At 50.5% G+C, this 20,829-nt stretch overlaps 1 long non-coding RNA gene across 2 annotated transcripts; it reads right to left on the bottom strand.

The window, feature by feature from the left end:
• Positions 1-458: 458 nt before the first annotated feature.
• LOC138990800 (uncharacterized) lies at positions 459-20,733 on the bottom strand. Of its 2 annotated transcripts, none has more exons than XR_011466916.1 (4): positions 20,646-20,733; positions 19,059-19,379; positions 9,992-10,205; positions 459-6,683 (listed from the first exon to the last, which is right to left on the bottom strand). It is a non-coding gene; the product is annotated as an uncharacterized lncRNA (long non-coding RNA). The 2 variants fall into 2 exon arrangements; XR_011466915.1 differs by lacking the exon at positions 20,646-20,733 and adding an exon at positions 20,022-20,637.
• Between the last annotated feature and the right edge of the window lie 96 nt (positions 20,734-20,829).

A 20,829-nucleotide genomic window follows, 5' to 3' on the forward strand; every position in this document is an offset into this window, starting at 1 on the left:
ACCGTAGCTGCTGAATTCCTCCCCCAACACCCCATGTGGTTGCCCAGATGCAAACAGAGCTACGTGGTGATCTTCTCCAGCAAAGTTGTGGACAAGGGCTCCTCTCCTTTGTGACAGACTCCCCTAGAGGGACCCTAAAGAACTCTTATGCCTCCATTTCCAGGGTTAGCTCCTTCACTTGACGCCTGCTGGGCTGGGGAGTAAAAGTACCTACAGCAGTGGTTCTCAGCCCTGACTCCCCAACAGAATCCCCTGGGAAACTTAAGAAAAATACCAGTGCCTGGGCTCCACCCCAGACCGATGGAATCAGAAACTCTTAAAGGAGGGGCCAGGCACTAGGAATGCTTTTTCAGCCTCCCCTGGCGATTCAAATACCCTGCCAGAGATAAGAACCAGTGACTTCTATTATTTTTTAATTTTTATTTATTTATTTTTTTTACAAAGATCAGTCAGGGAGAGTGGAGGACAGGGATGATTTAGGGGAGAGAAGTGAAGATTTGAGCTTCAGTAGAGGTGAAAGGAGTGGAAAAGATGAGGGTAGAAACTAAAAAAGGAGAATGAAACCAGGGTTGGAGGAGCAGGGTTTAGTTGGAGGAACCTCCTGCAGAGCCAAGAAATGCTCACACTTGGGCCCTGCTCCCCAGGGATCCTGATTTAACTGGTCAGGGTGGCTGAGCCCTGGAGGTGTGGGAGGGTATCAACTGACCCAAGTGATTCCGAAGCACAGGCGAAGCTGAGAGCCAGAGCTCTAGGCCATGTGACCGCCTTTGGCCTGGCAGCGCCTCGGAGCAGGTGTCCAAGGTATCCAGGTGACCTCCACCCAGTGGTGAAGCCAGCCGTGTTTCTCACCACCTGGCCCCTGGAGTGAGGTCTTGAGCAACCTCAATTTCCCTCTAATCTAAACTCTAACCCTGGCACGCCCCGCCTGCCTCCTGGGGACACGTCTGAGTGGAGCTTCTCGGCAGGATGTGGCGTGAACAGCTGTGTGGCTCTTGTTCTGGGCATCCAGCGGGGCTGTCTACCTGTCTCACCAAATGTTGGGTTTACCCAGTTTAGCGTTTTCTTATGCAGCTGGGTTTTTTGTTTTGTTTTGGTTTGGTTTTGCTCAGAAAGAAAAGAGCTATTTTTATCGAGATAAATGTAATACATGATTTAAAAAAACAAAAACATTTTCCAGAATATGAAGTAGAAAATGAAAATCACTCTTAACCCCAACACACAGAGCATTAAGATACACCGTTAAGAAAGAGCAAACTGGCAAACCAGCCCCTGCTGGCCAAAGCTGGCAACACTCTCACAACCGGGCCTTGGTCTTGGGGACAAAGAATGTCACCTACCATTCTCTTCTTGAGCATGTCCAGCTCCACAGAACACCCACAGTAGCCCAGGCCACTGCCACTGTGAAGATCAAGAAAAAAACCACTCTGTACTCGTGTCTGCACGAGACAGAAACAAAAGCGTCATCCAAACCACAAAAATAACCAAACACCCCCCTATTCTGGCTTATAGGTTCTGTTGTTTTTGTTTCTGTAATATTCATTTATTTAGCTGCGCCGGGTCTCAGTCGCGGCACTCAGGATCTTCGGTCTTCATTGCGGCTTGTGGGCTCCTTGGTTGTGGCATGTGGGATCTAGCTCCCTGACCAGGGATCATGATTCTTGCATTGGGAGTGTGTAGTCAGCCACTGGAGCACTGCGGAAGTCCCTGCTGTTTTTGTTTTGTTATTACCAATTATAACCTCATTCCATTCATCTTGATGCGAATTATTAAGACATCGAGTCATAAAATTACCCCCACTTCCCAGCAGCATCCAGTCCAGAGCAAAGCCCCGCTTACCTGAACCATCCCCCAAGGCAATGACCACAAGCTGAAACCTGATACTAATTCCTTTCTAGCAGCTTCTTCTTGAGATGCCCCTCACTGCCCATAAACCCCATTACACATGTGTTCCTGGCGTCCTTTGGCTGATGAGCCCTGACATCATAGACGTTGGGATATATCCCTCCAGACATTTTTTTCTTTGACTATAGATATATTTTTATTTAAAAAATGAAAGACTATAATTCTATTTTATGATCTGCTTTTTGTCAAATTAACAACCTCTTAAGAAAATTATTTTCAACAGCTGCATCTCCTGCCGTATGGATGCTACAGACATGCTAACACCATTTCCTGTGTGATTCTGTATCTCTCTGGCCACCTGATGTGACGAGCTGACTCATTAGAAAAGACCCTGATGCTGGGAAAGACTGGGGGCAGGAGGAGAACGGGATGACAGAGGATGAGACGGTTGGATGGCATCACTGACTCAATGGAAATGGGTTTGGGTGGACTCCGGGAGTTGGTGATGGACAGGGAGGCCTAGTGTGCTGCGGTTCATGGGGTCACAGAGTCGGACACAACTGAGCAACTGAACTGAACTAAGCCCTGTGAGAGTAGGCTCATGTGCTTTTTTTCTTTTTTAGGTATATTTGCACCCATCCATTAGCGATATTGGTCTTTGGTTTTCTTCTTTGCACAGTCTTTATCATCTCTATCGATTTGTATCACATTTACCTAAAAAACGGAATTTGAGATTTGTTTTCTTCCTTCACAGTGTGCGTTTGTACATTCTCAGTCACGTCCAACTCTTTGCGACCCCATGGACTGTAGCCCGCCAGGCTCATCTGTCCATGGCATTTTCCAGGCAAGAATACTGGAATGGGTTGCCATTCTCTTCTCCAGGGGATCTTCCTGACCCAGACATTGAACCCAGGGATTGAACCCAGGTCTCCTGCATTGCAGGCAGATTCTTTATCATCTGAGCTACAGGGGGTTCCCAAGTTGTCTGGTGCAACCAAAAAAAAAAAGGTTCTAAAGAGTTCTGCTAACTTCAGGACTGACAAGTTCATGAAGGGTGACTAAGGGTAGGGAAAGACAGCAATTTAGAGAGAAATCTCTTAACCTCCTTGGGCAGGCGTTTCTCTAGACCCCCTTCTGCTTTTGGACCCTTGCTTCAGTCTGGTTAGGTATTTGTCATACTCCCAGGCACTCCTCACTGTCTGTCACCACCTCTCCCACCACCTTGGTCCCTGACTGACTCCCTTGCCTCCACTCAACAGGGACTAAGTTGCAGAGGGACCCATGGATAGTATTAAGTGAATAGTGGCCATGCTTTTGGTGATTAAATTCTGCACTGAGCAGTAGGGAGCTTCCATTTTCTTGACCTGGGGCTGCGTGTCCAATATGGTAGCCCCCAGCCACATGTGGCGTTTACAGTTTACATTAACTAAAATAAAACTCAGCTCCTCGGTTGCACAAGCCACATTCAAAGTACTCAAGGGTCACATGTGACTCATGGCTATGCTATTGGATGGTCCCATAAGTGCCAAAGAATTAATGCTTTTGAACTTTGGTGCTGGAGAAGACTCTTGAGAGTCCCTTGGACTGAAAGGAGATCAAACCAGTCCATCTTAAAGGAAGCCAACCCTGAATACTCACTGGAAGGACTGTTGCTGAGGCAGAAGCTCCAATACTTTGACCACCTGAGGCGAAGAGCTGAGTCATTGGAAAAGCCCCTGATGCTGGGAAAGATCAAGAGCAAAAGGAGAAGGAGGAAGCAGAGGATGAGATGATTAGATAGCATCACTGACTCAATGGACATGAATTTGAGCAAACCCTGGGAGACAGTGGAGGACAGAGGAGCCTGGTGTACTACAGTCCATGAGGTTACAAAGAGTTGGACTTGACCAAGTGACTGAACAACAATAATTACAGCATAACATTTCCATCTTTGCAGAAAGTTCCACTGGACAGGGCTATCTAGATGTTTCTCACTAACACCAACAAGGCCATAGGGTAATTTTGTATGTTTTAGTAAGAGGCACCCCTTCCTTAAGACACCTGACTGACCACTGCAGGGAAAAACCAAGCAGATACTCAGATCTACAAGCATGTGGTATATAACATCCATGGTTGTGCGGTGCACAACTTGCTCCAGCACATGCGGCAGTCGACGAAAGTCCTTCATCGACCCTTTGAGTTTCATTTCTCTCTGCCTTCACCACTTCAAACCATGGCCCCTTATCTTTTCCTTTCCCTTTGGGGTACAGATAGGCTGTGGTTTGCAGTTGGTCCTTGTTATTAATTTCCTGTAACTGTTGAAACAAATTACCACAAACTGGGTGGCTTTAAACAACAGAAATGAATTTTTCTCACAGTTCTGGGAGCAAAAAACAATCCAAGGTCAAGTTGTCCTCAGGGCTGCATTTTCTCCAAAGCTTCCCTTCCAGCCTCTGGTGGCTCCAAGCTTGCTTTGGCTGCAGAACTTCAGACTCTGCCTCTGTCTTCACTTGGCCTTCTCCTCTGTGTTTGCGAATTTGCCTCTTCTACTTTTTACAAGGACATTTGTCCTTGGGTTTAGGACACAGACAAATAATCCAGGATGACCTCATCTCAGGATTCTTAATGATATCTGCAAAGACTCTTTAAAAACAAGGTCACATTCACAGGTTTTGGGGGCTAGAACATGGACATATTTCTTGGGGAGCCACCCACCAACCCACTAGAGTCCTACTGTATGAGTGTCTTAATTGTAACCTCTGAAACAGGAGGGAAGGGGGCAGGATATAACCTTTAAGAGAATGACATAGTCATTGTGGATACAACATAAACTGATTAGAATCTACTAGACCCAGAATGGTGGAAGGTTTGACTTCCAGTAGACCTTGAGCCTCATTATACACTTACTGTAATATATCCATATGCTGAACAATACACCCACTGCTGCTGTGACTGTTAGACCGACCACAGAAGACCAAAAAGTGGGCCGTGGCCCAGTTCCTAGAAATCCCCACCCCTTCTCCAAAACGGTTGGACAATCCTCTCACTCATTAGCCTAAGAATTTACCCAGCCCATAAAAACTAACCACTTGTTTTGGGGCCTCTTGCCACCTGAGATAGCCCACACTCTGTCTGTGGAGTGTGTACCTCTCTCAATAAATCTATTGACACTTCTTACTTATCACTTTGCCTCTCAATGAATTCTTTCTACACCGAGACACAAAGAACCTGATCTTCATTAAGTCCTGAGACCAGGTGTGTGATTTCAATGAAAAGACAGTGGGTTCAAGTCCCAGCTCATGGGTTCAAATCTCAATCAGAGTTTGGGCTGGGTTGGAATTCCATCGGAGTTCCACAGTTTCATCGCAGGTGAGACCAGGTGTGTGGCTTCACCTCCATCTGGATACACTCAGAAGTCCTCTGACTGATGCGTTTTTCTCTGAACTATTTGGACCCAAACCAAAGTTCCCTCACCACCAGGAGACACGCCCCTTGCTCTAGGCAGCTGTACTCCTTTCAGTACAGCAGAGGGTGACTTGCTCCTTCCCACCTCAGAACCATCTGCAGGGGTCCCCACACCTTCTCAGAGGCACATGTTCATCTCCATGGGAGAGTCTCCAGCCTTCCAAGGCCCTTACACCACCCGTAAGGACAGCTTTGCCCAGCCAGCCCGCCAAGGCTTTGGAGGACAGTGCATCGATAAAGACTGGACTGGAGACGTGGAAGGAAAGGGCAGAGGAGACAGAAAAATAATCATAATAGGAATAATAAGACAGCTGCTAATACTTCCATAGCACCTACCACATACCAGGTACTATTTTAAGTCTTTTACAGCTGCCAACATTGCAATCTCAACAACTCCAGGCTATAGTTGCTCTCATCCCCACGTTAGAGGCAAGGGATCAGAGGCAGAGAGGGATTGAGGATCACCCCCAAGTCTGAGAGGGTTCAGAGCCAGGATGGGAACCCAGGCAGTATGGTTCCAACAGCCACACTTCAGTCAAGAAAAGACATTGCGTAGGCTGGATGTTTCTGGAGTCTCAGAGGAGTTGCAAGCTGTGACAGAAGAAAGGGGCTTCTGAGAAATGCTACTGAGTCAACCCTCAGCAGAGGAGGTGCAAGTAGAGCTTGGAAGTCCTTTCTAACGACGTCTGGTTAACAAACATCTGTGAGCAGACTTGGAGCCAAGAGCCACTGGGCTGGTATTACCACGTCCAGCCTCCATCTCCTCCCATGTTTCCCCATCCAGCCAACACATATGCGTGAGTCAATAGAGGAAGCTCATGACTGGAAGAAACAGAGCCTTCCCTCTCACCTCCCAGCCCCCACGCTCTCCCCACCATACTCAGACGTTTCTTGTCATCCTACTGCTGTGAGGTGCTGAGGGGGTGGAATGGTGGCCCAAGGGGGCTGGAGTGCTAGAGACACTCTGAGAAATGCCCAAGATAATGAAGGCTTGAGCCCTCTATGGGAGACATCTAAGAAAGGCTAAGGGGGCAGGGACAAGTCACAGTGTCACCTGGGGGGGTAGGCGTGGGGCATCATGGCGGCCTATATCCTCCAGTTTAACCAAACTCAACCAACCACACAGGCTGAGTTTGAGAGGCTGGTTTGCAGTCTGTCAGGAATTACCAAGTGAGCCATCCGAGAGCAGGGACCAGGGACAATCCCCAAAGTACTGCCGAGACCACCACAGTCTTGCCCAAGAGGTCACTTGGCTCTGTGAGAGGAGGGTTGAGAGCCCAGGAGATGGGGTTCCTGGTGTGGACACAGAGAAGTTCAGCTGTTTCCTTTCAGCATGATTTTCTTGTCGAAATTTCAGTCATGAGCCAAGTCTTGGGGGTAGCAGAGGAGGCAGGAACCTAACACAGTAGAAAAACAGAGTTGACAGTAGATATTTCCTCCTGAACTAGATCGGAACTCTCCCGGGCCGCAAAGAGGCACAGAATGGACCCAGGTTTAACACTCAGAGAGGTCTGGCTGGGAATCCTGAGGCTGGCATTTCTGTGTGACCTGAGAGAGATTCCATGACCTCTCTGGGCCTCAGTTTCATCTTCTGTAAAAATGGGACTAAAAGCACCTCACAGGAGATACTTAGCAAAGCCAGGCTCTCTCATAAGCTGTCCATTCCTTCCTTTCTCAGCACCCCAGGGAGTGCTCCCATCCAACATTTCAAGCTTAAACTTCCCAAGGCAGGCCTGCCCCTCTTCCTCCCACCCTCTCCCCTCCTTGCTCGCTGGGAAAGGACACAAACACCGCTCCCACACAGCTCTGGGAGGAAGGCCCCTGAGCAGGGCTAGCAGAGCAGGGGGCCTGAGGGGCTGGAGGGTCTTTGGCTGGCCCAGAGGCCTCAGGCAGGCAGGCTCCATTCACCTTCAGAGGAGAGATCGCAGGACCCTCACTCAGGGGTTTCCCAGAATCCTGGGGAGCAGACCCCTCCCCAGGGTACCTGTGGGCAGCACACACAACTAGTCGCCCAGTGAATGCCTACAGATTGGCATGGCAGCCTTGCAGGAAAGGCCTACGGGCATTCGATGACCTCAGCCCCAGAGAACGTGGGGGCAAGTCAGCGTCGGGCCTGAAGGAGAGGTCAGTGCAGGCTGGCCCGTCTGCCGGGTCAGCTGCGGTGTGGCTCAGTGTTACTCTACTCCAGGGGGTCAGGGCGACCTCTCAGGCCCACGGGAGGTGGCCTGCGGTGTGGTCGGGGGCCCTGGCGCACTTGGAGATGTGTTGGCAGCTGCCCAGAGAAGCCTGAACTGTTTCCAGGTTGTTTTCCAGGCTTCCTTCTGCAGCTGCTGGGCCCTGCCTATTCCCTCCAGGGAGCCAGAGCTCCGAGAAGAGGCCCAGGGCCTTTTCCCAGGGCCCTGGGAGGCAGGCCTGGAGCCAGAGGCCTGGTCTCCCTGGAGTCCCCGACACCAGGCACCAAGCAAACAAGCCAGGCTCTTTTCCAGAAGTCACTTCTCCGCCTTCGCCTACTGGAGTGGATGGGAGGCCCATCCAAGGTGGCCAGATTGAGCAACTGAAAATACATGATGGCCAGCTCAATTTAAATCTCAGTTCATCAATGAATATTTTTTTTTCATATAGGTCTGTCCCATGCAATATTTGGACCATGCTCTCATACTAACAAAATGCTCGTTGTATTATCTAGAATTTACATGCAACAGGCCTCCTTGTGTTTCATCTGGCAACCCGGCCCCACCTCATTCTTCAAATTCTATGAATATCCCCCTTCTCTGCTTCTTATCTGGGAGGAGATATTTGAACCTTAGGGCACCCTGGTTATTTTTCATGTTATTGTGGATTTAACCTGGTCTTAAAACTCTGGAATATCACTGATGTTTGTAAACATTTTTGAAGCTGATCTATTTTATTAACTGGCTCAGACAGTAGAGAGTCTGCCTGCAATGCAGGAGACCCAGATCCCTGGGAGAAGGGAATGGCAACCCACTCCAGTATTCTTGCCTGGAGAATTCCATGAATAGAGGTACAGTCCAGGGGGTTACAAAGAGCTGGACATGACTAAATGATTTCATCTCACAGTCACCTACTGTAATAAAAACCTCCAAAAATTTTTAAAAATCAAAAACTTCCAATGGATAATTTCTTTACCTGCACATTTCTTTCTTACTTGTGTTACTGTGGTATGTTTTGGAAATGCCCTGCTAGTATATAGGAAAGCATCCTATTCTTACCTTATTATCAGTGCTAAAGGAAAATACTCTTTACCTTTCTCTTCTGTTGCTTTTAAGAAAAGCCCACCTTCCACCATGTACCCTGTTTCCCTTTGAAAAGGGAGGCTGCTAGGTTGGTCCCATCTCTCTCAAAAGGGGAGCTCACAGGTGAATGACAGACACCCCTTGTGTGTGGACACTGTTGAAATTACTCTCTGGACTTGGAATGTCCTAAGGGCCAGGGTCAGAGAAGATCTCCAGTGAGGCATGCTTGGGGCTTTGCAAATGTGTCTCATTCACTTTTGTCTCCTGTTCCTTTCCCCACAACCCACAACCCCGCCCCTACCCACAGTACTCCAAGTAGCAACACTGCAACATCCAATGGCACAGGGGTAGACACAGGCACAGAGGTTCCAGGTCTCTGCCTCTGGGCATCACAGCAGGGACCTGAGTGTGTGTTAGTCGCTCAGTCGTGTCCAACTCTTTGCAACCCCACGGACTGTATCCTGCCAGGCTCCTCTGTCCCTGGGATTCTCTAAGCAGGAATACTGGAGTGGGTTGCCATTCCCTTTTCCAGAGGATCTTCCTGATCCAAGGATCAAACCAGGGTCTCCCACACTGCAGGCAGATTCTTTACCATCTGAGCCACCAGAGAAGCCCGGCAGGGACCTGATAAAGTATTAGCCACTCAGTCGTGTCCGACTCTTTGTAACACAATGGATTGTAGCCTGCCAGGCTCCTCTGTCCATGGGATTTTCCAGGCAAGAATACTGGAGGGGGTTGCCATTCCCTTCTCCAGGGGCTCTTTCTGACCCAGGGATTGAACCTAGGTCTCCTGCACTGCAGGCAGATTTTTTTACTGTCTGAGCCACCAGGGAAGCCCCTAATGCAATACAGAGGCTCTTAACACTGAGGGTCTGCCCTGGCCCCTCCAAGACCCATCTGTTCCTCTGGGTCCCTGGGGAAGAACCTTTGGGAACATCCAGTCCTCTCCAGGCAGCACCCTGGCAAGGGCCCAGCCTGGGGCCTCTTTGCCTCACAGGGGAGCCAGTGCCTGCCCTGCCCAGCATCCTCTGACGCAAGCTGTCCTCAGCCACGCCAGGCAGGGCCTCCTGGGCCAGCCTGCACCACTCCCTCCCTCCTCCCCACTGCCTCCTCCCACGCCTCCCTCCCAGGATTCCCGAGGACTTTGTCAGGAGTGTCTCACACCGACATCACACCCACCTTGGCTCACAGAGAGCGTGAGACAATGTATCTGCCACCCAGGGGTGGCTCTGGTGAGCCTCCAGGTTGCCACCTGGGCAAATGACTTAATAGCACTCACCCACCTGCCCCACAGCCTAGCCGGGAGGTTTTCCCCCATCTTGCATCATCTTCTTCCATCTCTTAGGGAGCAAAGTGGCTAAGCTCCTAGTCTGAGATTGAAATAGCTGGGTTCTAACCCTGACTCTCTCACCAAGTGCTTGCTTGACCTCTCAGTATCTCCATTTTCTTACCTGTGAAAGGGAGGTAATCATCAGCTCTGCTTCCTAAGGCTGCTTCAAGGATGAAATGAGGCAAGTAAGGAGCATGTAAGGAGCTCAGAAAAATTCCTGGCACATAGTAAATGCTTACTAAACGTTAGCTGTTCACCATTTTCTAGACTTGCCAGATGTCTTCTGTGGTCACCAGTGTTTGGTCTCTGCAGTGGGCAGCACACAACACCAGGCACTAAAGGGGAGACAAAACAGCAACATGGTTGTTCTCATCCTCTGCGTTCGGGTCCCCTTGGAGGAAATCTGAAAGCACCTACATAGTAGATTCCTCTTGTGCTTTGTGGACACTTTTCCATGAATCCTTTGAATGCTCTTCCTGTATTTGGGTAAAATCCCACATTAGATGCCCATCCTCCCCAAGATGAGAAGCCAGAAACTGAATTTCCCAGCCTGCCCTGCAGCACGGAACAGGTTCATGACCCAGGTTCCACCAATCAGATACATTCACCAGAGACCTTGAAGAAGTAGGAGACTGCAGGCACCTCAAAGGCAACTGACTCGCCTTCATACTTTCCTATACGTCTCTGTAGAGGTTGTTATGAATTGAATTGTGTCCACCTCCCAGAGAAGAAAGCACACTGGAGTCCTAACCCTTTGTACTTCAGAACATGACCTTGGTTGAGGATAAAGTCTTTCCAGAGATAATCAATAAGACCATTAGCTGCTGCAGCTGCTGCTGCTAAGTCGCTTCAGTCGTGTCCAACTCTGTATGACCCCATAGACAGCAGCCTACCAGGCTCCCCCGTCTCTGGGATTCTCCAAGCAAGAACACTAGAGTGGATTGCCATTTCCTTCTCCAATGCATGAAAGTGAAAAGTGAAAGGGAAGTCGCTCAGTCGTGTCCGACTCTGAGCGACCTCATGGACTGCAGCCTACCAGGCTCCTCCATCCATGGGATTTTCCAGACAAGAGTACTGGAGTGGGGTGCCATTGCCTTTTCTGAAGGCCATTAGGGTGGGCTCTAATTTTATATGAGTGGTATCTTTATAAAAAGGGGAAATTTGGACACACAGACACACGGGGAGAACGCCGTGTGAAGACGCAGAAAGAAATCGGGGTGACTCAGAGGGAGCCAACCCTGCCAAGACCTTGATCTCAGATAGCTAATGTCTAGAACTGTGAGAAAATAACATTTCTGTTGCTTAAGCCACCCAATCTGTGGTGCTTTGTTAGAGCAGCTATAGGAAATGAGTGCAGAGAAGCTCCCAGGCTTTTGTGTCAAATGTAAGCTCCTGAGAGCAGGAACTGTTGTTTCTTTTCTGGCACCTAGATGGGCGCCCAAGAAATATATGTTCAATACATGAATGTCCTCTTCATAGTTCACAACACAGGACAGAGAAAAGCCCTGCGTTCCAAGACTGCCCGCTTCTCATCCACTACTACTGGCTTCAGTGGTGGTCAGAGGACCACGCCCGCCCCTCCTGCTTGCAGAGGCCGCAGGGCCCACCCGATGCAGTAGGGTTGCAGGAGCTGTGCGGACCGCCCTGCGACCCTGTGGCTCTTGGCCTGACTGACTGATGAGAGAGCGTAGAAAAAGTATTCTCTTAACTTTTTTTCATTTGATTTTTTACCTTTTTTATTGGAGTAGAGTTGATTTACCAACTCTTTCATTGTAAAACCCAAAGCCCACCAGGCCCAGGGAAGATTTCAGTAACTTAGTGACCCATCCTTTTCAATGGCAAGGCATAGCCACCCCAGGGGATCTGTGAGCATCAGCAAAGATGTACTGTGGTCAGTACAACGGTTCTTGTTACATGTGGCTAGGCCTGACTTCTTTGGGGCCTAGTCTTAACTTCTTGAGGCAACGGCTTGGGGGAAGTGGAAGGGTCTGCACAATAGAGTTGACTAGTCGAGTATGGTTGGGCAGGACCTTCTCTCATTTAAACTGGGAGCTAATGAATGTGTGTGTGTGTGTGTGAGCGCACACATTAGTGTGTCTGTGGTGGGGGAGGGGAGTGGACCTAAGAAGGCTCTTTCTCAGAGGAAGAAAAGGCAGATGCCCATGTCCTGTGGAGTTAAGCGGCCTGTCCAGGCCTTTCTCCATCCTCATGTGCAGACCAGAGGATAAGGAGGGCTGAAGCCACCCAGACGGGTCACCAGGAGTCCACGGTGGGGCGGTGGTTGGGGGGTGGCGCCTGCCCAGCAGGCTTCAGCCTCCAGGCCACACCCAGGACGATCTGGGAACGGGCCTCCTCCTCTGTCAGGAAACGTGAGCCTCCCGCTTGCACACGGGACGGGTGTGTCCCTCACACTGAGCCCTTTGTGCCCAGGGGGGAGAGCGCTGGCCCTGGTTTGTTCTGGAGGTTGCCCAGGCCCTGCCCACCTGCAGCCACCCCACCCAGGGGCTCCCTGCCTTTCTTCTCTAGCTGCCCCACCCTTCCTCACAGCCTGCAGCCGCCCAGCGGAGGGCAGGGCACTAGGGAGGAGGCCTGGGCTCCGCCGGAAGGGCAACCTCGGGAGCTGCTGGCTGGAGACCCGGGATGACTCCGAGGACGGCTCCTGGCCAGGAGAGGGCTCTGGGGCTGGCTCCCCAGGCAGACAGCGAGGTGGCTGCGGACGGCCCCCACCCCCTGAGCACCGTCGCTTCCTGTTCACTCTGCCCGGGTCAGGCAGGACACAGCACCATCCGGCTCGTTGCTGGGGAGACACTATCACCGGAGGAGGTCCACGATTATAGCTGCAACCGTTTGTGTTCCTTTAAAAAATTAAAAAAAAAGAAAAAAAAACCCACGACAAATCTCATGCTTGTCGGAGTCTTCCTCCTTCGCTGTCAGATCCCATTATGAATTCGTGGCACTTTCTGTTGAGAGTTAATTACACGTTGTATGAAAGATACAGGGCTTCCTTTGACATTTCTTTCCCTCGATGGGCCCTAACCCTTTCGGAGGACTTCCTGCGCTCCCTCCCATTGCCGCAGGGAAGAAGGCCTGTCTGGCCCGGCCTCCCCAGCGCCCTACTCTCAGCCCGAAGGCTGGGGGCCTACCAGAGTTGGTGAGTGGACGAGGGTCCTGCCCACCCAGCTCTCATTTCCCATCCACTCAGGCCAGAGCGCTGGGGATTACGACACAGCACAATCGGAAGGTGTTATTGAAAGATGGCCACGCGCTTTGCCGATTTTTTTGCGCCCCCCCCCGCAACCTCTGCCCTCCTCCCACCCAAACAGGTCGGGTCAGGCACAGGGCGACCTGCTTCCTGAAGCCATCATTTTAGAGAGGGCCCTGGGAGGGGCCACGCCCCTTCCAGGCTGAGGCAGAGTTCCACAGCTGCTGGAGCTCTCAGTTCCTTTTTTTTTTTAAATCATGGCTGTCTTCATTCTCGGGATATTTCGTTCTCCCGGTGGCTCATCTTTTCTCCCTGAAGCAACAGTGTGGACTAATACCCTGAATGCTTGCCTCCTGTGGTGTTGAGTTTCACCTACTGACAAGATGGCTAATTGCACAGCTGCCTCCTTTCTCTCCCCCCACCCGAAGCTACAGCTCCTCTGGGTCTGGACAAGTCACAGCCTACAGGACCCGGAGGGTGTTCTCAGCCAGCCCCTGCCCTAAGCTGGCACACACCTCAAAGTGGAGAACCTTCCGTCTTCTAATATCGTTCCCCTAAACCATTCAGTTCAGTCGCTCAGTCGCGTCCGACTCTTTGCGACCCCATGAACTGCAGCGCACCAGGCTTCCCTGTCCATCACCAACTCACGGAGCTTACTCAAACTCATGTTCATCGAGTCGGTGAAGCCATCCAACCATCTCATCCTCTGTCGTCCCCTTCTCCTCCTGCCTTCAATCTTTCCCAGCATCAGGGTCTTTTCCAATGAGTCAGTTCTTCCCATCAGGTGACCAAAGTATTAGAGCTTCAGCTTCAGGTTGTGAGTTAAAAGTGATCACATCTATAATTACGATGCTGAACTAACGGCATGTGGAATACATGCTTGGTAATAGGGCAAAGCTTTTCCTGTGGGCCGGCATTCTCCTGCAACTGCTTTTCTTAATTCCATCCTAGGTCAGGGGCTTCCCTGGTGGCTCAGACAGTAAAGAATCTGCCTGCAATGCCGGTTAGACCTGGGTTCAATCTCTGGGTCAGGAAGATCCCCTGAAAAAGTGAATGGCAACCCACTCCAGTATTCTTGCCTGGGAAATCCCATGGACAGAGGAGCCTGGCGGACTACAATCCACAGAGCTGCAGAGTTGGACACGACTGAGGGACTAACACTTAATCACTTACCAGGCTAGAGTCTGGAATGTTAACTCGTTTTCATTATTTGCCTAACATAAATTAAGACACACCACCTGCTGTTGCTTAATTCCAAAATAAAATATAATTATGAATTTTCTATTGTTTTGAATATTTGGTGTGCAGCTTCCTGTTCTAGGGAGAACCAAGAGTGAACTTTATAAAAAGAATAACTTCCCTGTTTATTTGGTTTTATTCCTCAAAACGACTGATGTGAGAAACCATGCTGGATCCATGCTGGATTACTGATGAGTGGGTATCCCTAGCCTCTAAGATAAAGGGAATTCAAACTCAAGTGCGCAGAGCCTGTAAGAATGCAAATTCCTGGGCCCAGTTTAGTAGGCCTGGGGTGGGGCCTAGAATTCTGCATTTTTAAATAAGCATCATGGGTAATTCTGAGGCAAGGAGCCATCCAGCTACATGTTGAGAAATTCTAGAGAGGTTACGGCTGTGGCTTATAAACACAGAAATCAGCAGGACACCCAGCAGCTGCTACTCTCCTCCCAGCTAGAACTTTCCTGGAATGTATATTCCAGGAAACTATTTATATATCTATTTTTAAAATAACATTAGGGCTTTTTTCTCCTTGGTTATCAAGCTAATGCAGAGAACATATATAGCTCCATAATAATAATTTTTAAAAAATCACTCATTATCTCTCCTAAGAAGGGGGGAGACTGTTAACATTATATTGATTCTTTTCTTCCGTGTCCATTTTTTAAATAAATTTGACAACATACGGAATATACCATTTCATTTTTTCCATGTTTCAAAATTTTTTTCCTGGAAATATCATTTCTAAAAGCTATTAGCACCCCCTCACGTGGGATGCGGCTTATTTTAATAACCATCCTTAACTGTTGGACGTTGAAGTTGTTTCTAGTAAACAACACTGAGAAGACCTCTGTGCATTAAGTTTTACAACATTTTTGATGCTTTTCTCCAGCTGGATTCCTAGTGGTGCATCGCTGGATTAAAGGATATAAGTGTTCCTGAGATTCCTGACAGGTGGATGCTAACTTGCTGTTTCTATCTGCCCCCTTGCTGGCACAGGGCAAGACACCCATGTTGACTACCCTCTTGGCCTGTGCAGCAGCCCGTTTATCAAAGGCATCACTCTTACCACATGTTACAGGCTGAACTGTTTTCCCTTAGAATGATACTGTGAAATCCTAAACACCCTCCCCCCGGCCAGTACCTGTGGATGTGACCTTATTTGGAAACAGGGTCTTTGCTGGTGTAATTAAATTAAGAAGAGGCGATTGGAGGACTTTTCTGATGGTCCAGTGGCTGAGACTCCGTGATGCCAATGCAGGGGGCCTGGTTTGATCTCTGGTCAGGGAACTAGATCCCACATGCTGCAACTAAAGGCCCTGTGTGCCACAACTAAGACCCGGTGGAGCCAAATAGGGTGGCGCCAGAGATAAAGAACCCGCCTGCCAATGCAGGAGACATAAGAGACGTGGGTTCGATCCCTGGATCAGGAAGATCCCCTGGAGGAGGACATGGCAACCCACTCCAGTATTCTTGCCTGAAGAATCCCACGGACAGAGGAGCCTGGCGGGCTACAGTCCATAGGGTCGCACAGAGTTGGACACAACTGAAGCGACTTAGCATGCACAAATAAACAGAAATAAATATTTAAAAAAAAACAAAGAAGAGGCTATTAGGGTGGGCCCTTATTCAGTGTGACTGGGGTTCTAATAAAAAGACCGCCACGTGAAGATGCGCACAGAACGCCATGTGCTAACAGAGGCAGAGAATGGGGTGAAGTAGCTGCAGGCCAAGGAATGCCAAGGATTGCAGGATGTGTTGAAAGAGCCTAATAAATGCTTATTCATTGAGTCAAATCCAAGAATTTGAAGGAAAAGTGCAGAGTTTATATTCTGGGTACCCCTGTGCCAGGTGAGATGTGACCCTGAGGGAAAACACTAAGTCAGACCCTGCTCCAGTGGGTGATGGGTTCCAGAGCCTCATGCCGGGCCCTGAACTCGCCTGAGGGACCTTCCTTGCAAGAGACAAGGAGGGATTCTACCCAGAGTCTCAGAGGGAGCAGGGCCCTGCAGATAACTCCAGCCTCTAGAATTCTGAGCAAATACATTTCTGTTGTTTTAAGACACCCAGTTTGTGGTTCCTTGGTTATGGAGTCCTAGGAGAATATACTATACATTCTCTGGACTGGTGTCAGATGGGCTAGAAAGAGCTGAAAGGGAAAGTGTTAGTCACTCAGTCATGTCCAACTCTTTGCCACCCCATGGACTGTAGCCAGCCAGGCTCCTCTGTCCTTGGGATTCTCCAGACAAGAATACTGGGGTGGGTTGCCATGCCCTCCTCCAGGGGATCTTCCTGACCCAGGGATCAAAACTGGGTCTATCTGCATTGCAGGCAGATTCTTTACTGTCTGAGCCACCAGGGAAGCCCAGAAAGAGCTGAGGTGAGGTGCAAAGGGCAGTTCTTACTCCCTCTACCAATGGTGCTCAATGCAGCCCGTCAATCTGTCCTTCTTGGGAATGTGATCTGCTCCCATTCTCAGAAGCAAGACTCCAGGGCCCGGTGTAAGGCTCTGGGACCCACGGGAGCAGGGTCTGATTTAGTGTTTTCCCTCAGGGTCACATCTCACCTGGCACAGGGATACCCAGAATATATATTTTTCACTTTTCCTTCAACTTGGATTTTACTCAGTGAATAAGCATTTATTAGGTTCTTTCAACACCTCCTGCATTAAAGGCTCAAACATGCCAATGTCTGGGCAAAGGTCATCTTTGTCACTGATTGGGCCTCAGAATGATTCATTATCAGGTTCTCTCAGGCCTGAAATCCACCATTGGCTGGCAGATTGTGCTGCTCTTAAATTCCTTATCTCTCCTAGAGATGTTGGTCTTTTTGCGCCAGTGGCTTCTGAAAAATAGCTCAACATTCTCTCAATTTGACTTTCTTGACCCTGGACAGAACCTAGACCTAAAGGATCCCAAAGGAGAAGATTATACACTTCAGGAAGTTGTTACCCCCAACAGCTAGAAACCACTTAATTTTTATTGGAGTATAGTTGGTTTACAACGTGGTGATAGTTTCAGGTGTACACTGGGCACCCACCAGCTGTCAACTACTTCCTCTGGTCCTCCACAGAGCCCTAAGAAGTAGGTATAAGGATCTCTATTTTACAGAAGAAACCTAGGCACAGACAGATCAGCAGGTGGCACAAGGTAGTAGAGCTCAGACACAGAAAAACCAAAGCTAGAACCACATTTTCTCACACAGAGGGTTCCTGGCCCTCTGCTCCACTGGTCAAGGACAACTGGAGGTTAGCTTTTCAGTGGCATGACAAATGCTACCATGCGGTGCCAGATGTTTTGAGGAGTTATGCCAAATCCTTTGAGGCAGACGTTCCTAGTTTGGCTCGGTTTCCTCTCCAACTTTTCTGGCATGTGCAGTGATACAGAACTTGGTTACATGACTCCCTGAAAACAGACTGATCTCTGCCAATTCGTCTCCTAATTTCGTATCTCACTTTCAATATATCCATTCCCCACAAGTTGCGAGGAAAATGAGTCCTCCAAATGCATACGAGGAATCTCATATTCAACAACACGCTTGGAAAACGTTTTGTGAAGGAAGGCAGCCCCTACTTTATCCGTTGTAGCACTGCGGAATTTACACATGACATGTTAGCTTCAGTTAGGGCCACCCGTGTTCCTGGGTGCGCAGGTACAGTCAGTGGGCGGGTTGCCTTTAGTGAGGTACACTTAGGCCCCATTGACCCTCTGCCTGGTGACAGTGTTAGCCACTCGGTCGTGTCCGACTCTTTGTGACCCCATGGACTTTAGCCTGCCAGGCTCCTCTGTCCCTGGGATTCTCCAGGCAAGAATACTGGAGTGGGTTGCCATTCCCTCCTCCAGGGTCCCCGATCCAGGGATTGAACTCGGGTCTCCTGCATTGCAGGCACACTCCTTTACCGCCTGAACCACCAGAGAAGCCCATAGGGAAGGTTCTAAGGAGAGGCACATAGGCTCTTCCTGCGGAGCAGCTTCCAGGGGTCCATCAGGTGAACAAGCCAGGGTCACAAAGGCTGAGCTGAGTCGTGAGGCAAAGGGCAGGGTGGGTCAAAACTCAGGATGAGGATCTCATGGAGGCAGCAGACACAGCAAACAGGAAGCGACCTCAGACACGAAAGAGGCTGCCAGGCCAAGCGTGGGGCAGAAGAGGACGGAGCTGACAGCTAATTCACTTCCTCACGCGTTCCACCAGGAAGGAGTTGCAAAGATGAAACTCTGGGCCTTTTCAGCAGGCCTCTGGGTAGAGAGGGAAGCTGAAGACAGCAAAACCTCTCTCTCTCAGGCCAAGCAGAGCATGGGAAGGGTGACAGTGCAGCTGCCAAGGGCCATAGGCACACAGATCAGGGAGTGGGAGAAAAGAGATTGACAGAGGTGATAACTGCCTCTCTGACACACACGTGAGAAAGCAGAATCTGAAACAGTGGAGGAGGCAGCCCCTACCAAGGGCATTCTCAGCATGAAGGAAAAAAAAAAAAAAGTGGAAGTTGGGGGTTGCAGTGTTTCTGACTTCAGTATCCGACCAGAGCACCCTGCTGCACCTGGCCTCAGCTCCCAGGATAAACCCCCGTTGGTCCAGCCCACCAACTTCCCCCGAAGTGCAAACACCCAGGGCCCAGGACCTTCTGCTCCTAACTAACAGCGCCCATGAGGATCCCCAGCCAGTCCTTCTGCTCTTGGATGCCACAGGGCTCTGCATCTTGACCCACCTCAGCAAATGAGACCCCTGGTTTCCCAAAAGCTGTCATTTTTACCTCTTCTACAGAGGTCCAGAGAGAACTTCCCAGGAGTCCAGCTCAATGTGGTTTTGACCCGGCAGGAATGAGCCACCCGCCTGCACACTTGGGAGAAGGCTGGGCACGAGGGGAAGGGGGCCGGGAGCTCTGCTCTGCCTGGGTCTGAAAGAGGGTCATACAGGGTGAGAGGCAGCTCACGTGGTCCTGGGAGGCCGCACTGACAAACAGCTCTGCACAGACCCGGATGGGTTCTGGGCACCCAGTTGTTGTGCTCCTTCTGGCTGCAAGATGAGACCCGGACATCCCCTCCTGGGGCTGGCATCACTTGCTGAGCCGTGGCTTTGGAAAGAAGGGCAAGTCAAATCCCAAAAAGAGATTGAGAATGAATTCCAGCTGGAAGCCCCCCACCCATGGCAGCTGTATAGGGTGGGGTGAGATGAGGTGGACTCGGAGGGGAGGAAACCCAGGCGCCTGTGGAGGTCTGCTGGCTTTCTGTCTTCCTGGCTCCTCTCCATTCCTTCCTGTCTGACAAGGGCGGGGCAAAGGGTCAGGGAACTTCTAGGTGCAAGTGGGTGCTCTTTAAAAGATCTTTTGTCCTTGAGCAACCTAAAAACCTTGTGGCTCAGCTGGTAAAGAATCCACCCGCCATGAAGGAGACTTGGGTTCGATCCCTGGGTTGGGAAGATCCCCTGGAGAATGGAAAGGCTACCTACTCCAGGACTCTGGCCTGGAGAATTCCACGGACTGCATAGTCCATGGGGTCGAAAAGAGTGGGACACAACTGAGCGACTTTCACTTTCACATCCTAGAACCACAGGAGGCAGCCTCTCGAAGCGGTTGCTGAACCCAGACAGTGGCAGACCATCGCCCAGCCTCTTACCCAGAGCAAAAAAAAGCCCAGACTCCACCTTCCTTTCTGCAGCTAATCCATTTTCTCTCCTCAGGATTTTGGCCTAGTACCTCAGGTAACAGGAAACTCACCTTTCCAAGGATTGCAGTTATGTCCTTGGCAGGTTCTTAAGATTCTCCTTCCTTCTTTTTGTGCTTCCTTTTTTTCTTCCTACCACTCTCCTCACCTTCACTGGATGGCCACCCACCCCCAGTTTACTCAGTCTCTCAAATTCTTCGACCCCTGGACAGATATCCTCTTTGAGGTGGTGGTGGGCAGGGGCGAGGTGAGATAGAAGACCCTTCAACCTAAACCCCATCCCACCGCGGTCAGAGGAGGCAACCAGGTTGCTGCTGCTGCTGCTGCTAAGTCGCTTCAGTCTTGTCCGACTCTGTGCGACCCCAGAGACGGCAGCCCACCAGGCTCCCCCGTCCCTGGGATTCTCCAGGCAAGAACACTGGAGTGGGTTGCCCTTTCCTTTAGGCCAGGGCATTTATGCAAGGCCATCCCTGAGCAGGCAGGGCCGTCCGTCCGAGGCTAGGCCAGAGCTGCTCCCATCAGAGGGATCTTGGGCCGCCCTCTCCAGACACGAAGGTCCCCGGCTGGCCTTGGGCCGAGCGTGTCCACTCGCGGCGCATCTCCTCCCCCAGAAACGTGGCCTGGGGCCTTTCCCAGCAGCGGCCTCTCCCTCCCCCACGCCTCCGCGAGCCACCCACCCCGCGCCGGCTCCAGCACGTGGCTCTGGGCGCAGGTTTCCTCTCCGCCCCGGCCGCTCTGCAGGGTGGTTTTCACCCTCTCGGTTCCCCCTAACCGCCCCCCGCACCCCCAACCCCCGTGACTTCTTGTAAAAAAAAGCTTCGCTGGTCCCCACCCACCTCCACCCTCCCGCGGCTGCCGGAC

Source organism: Bos mutus, chromosome 14 (assembly GCF_027580195.1).
Source record: "Bos mutus isolate GX-2022 chromosome 14, NWIPB_WYAK_1.1, whole genome shotgun sequence".
Taxonomy (NCBI): domain Eukaryota; kingdom Metazoa; phylum Chordata; class Mammalia; order Artiodactyla; family Bovidae; genus Bos; species Bos mutus.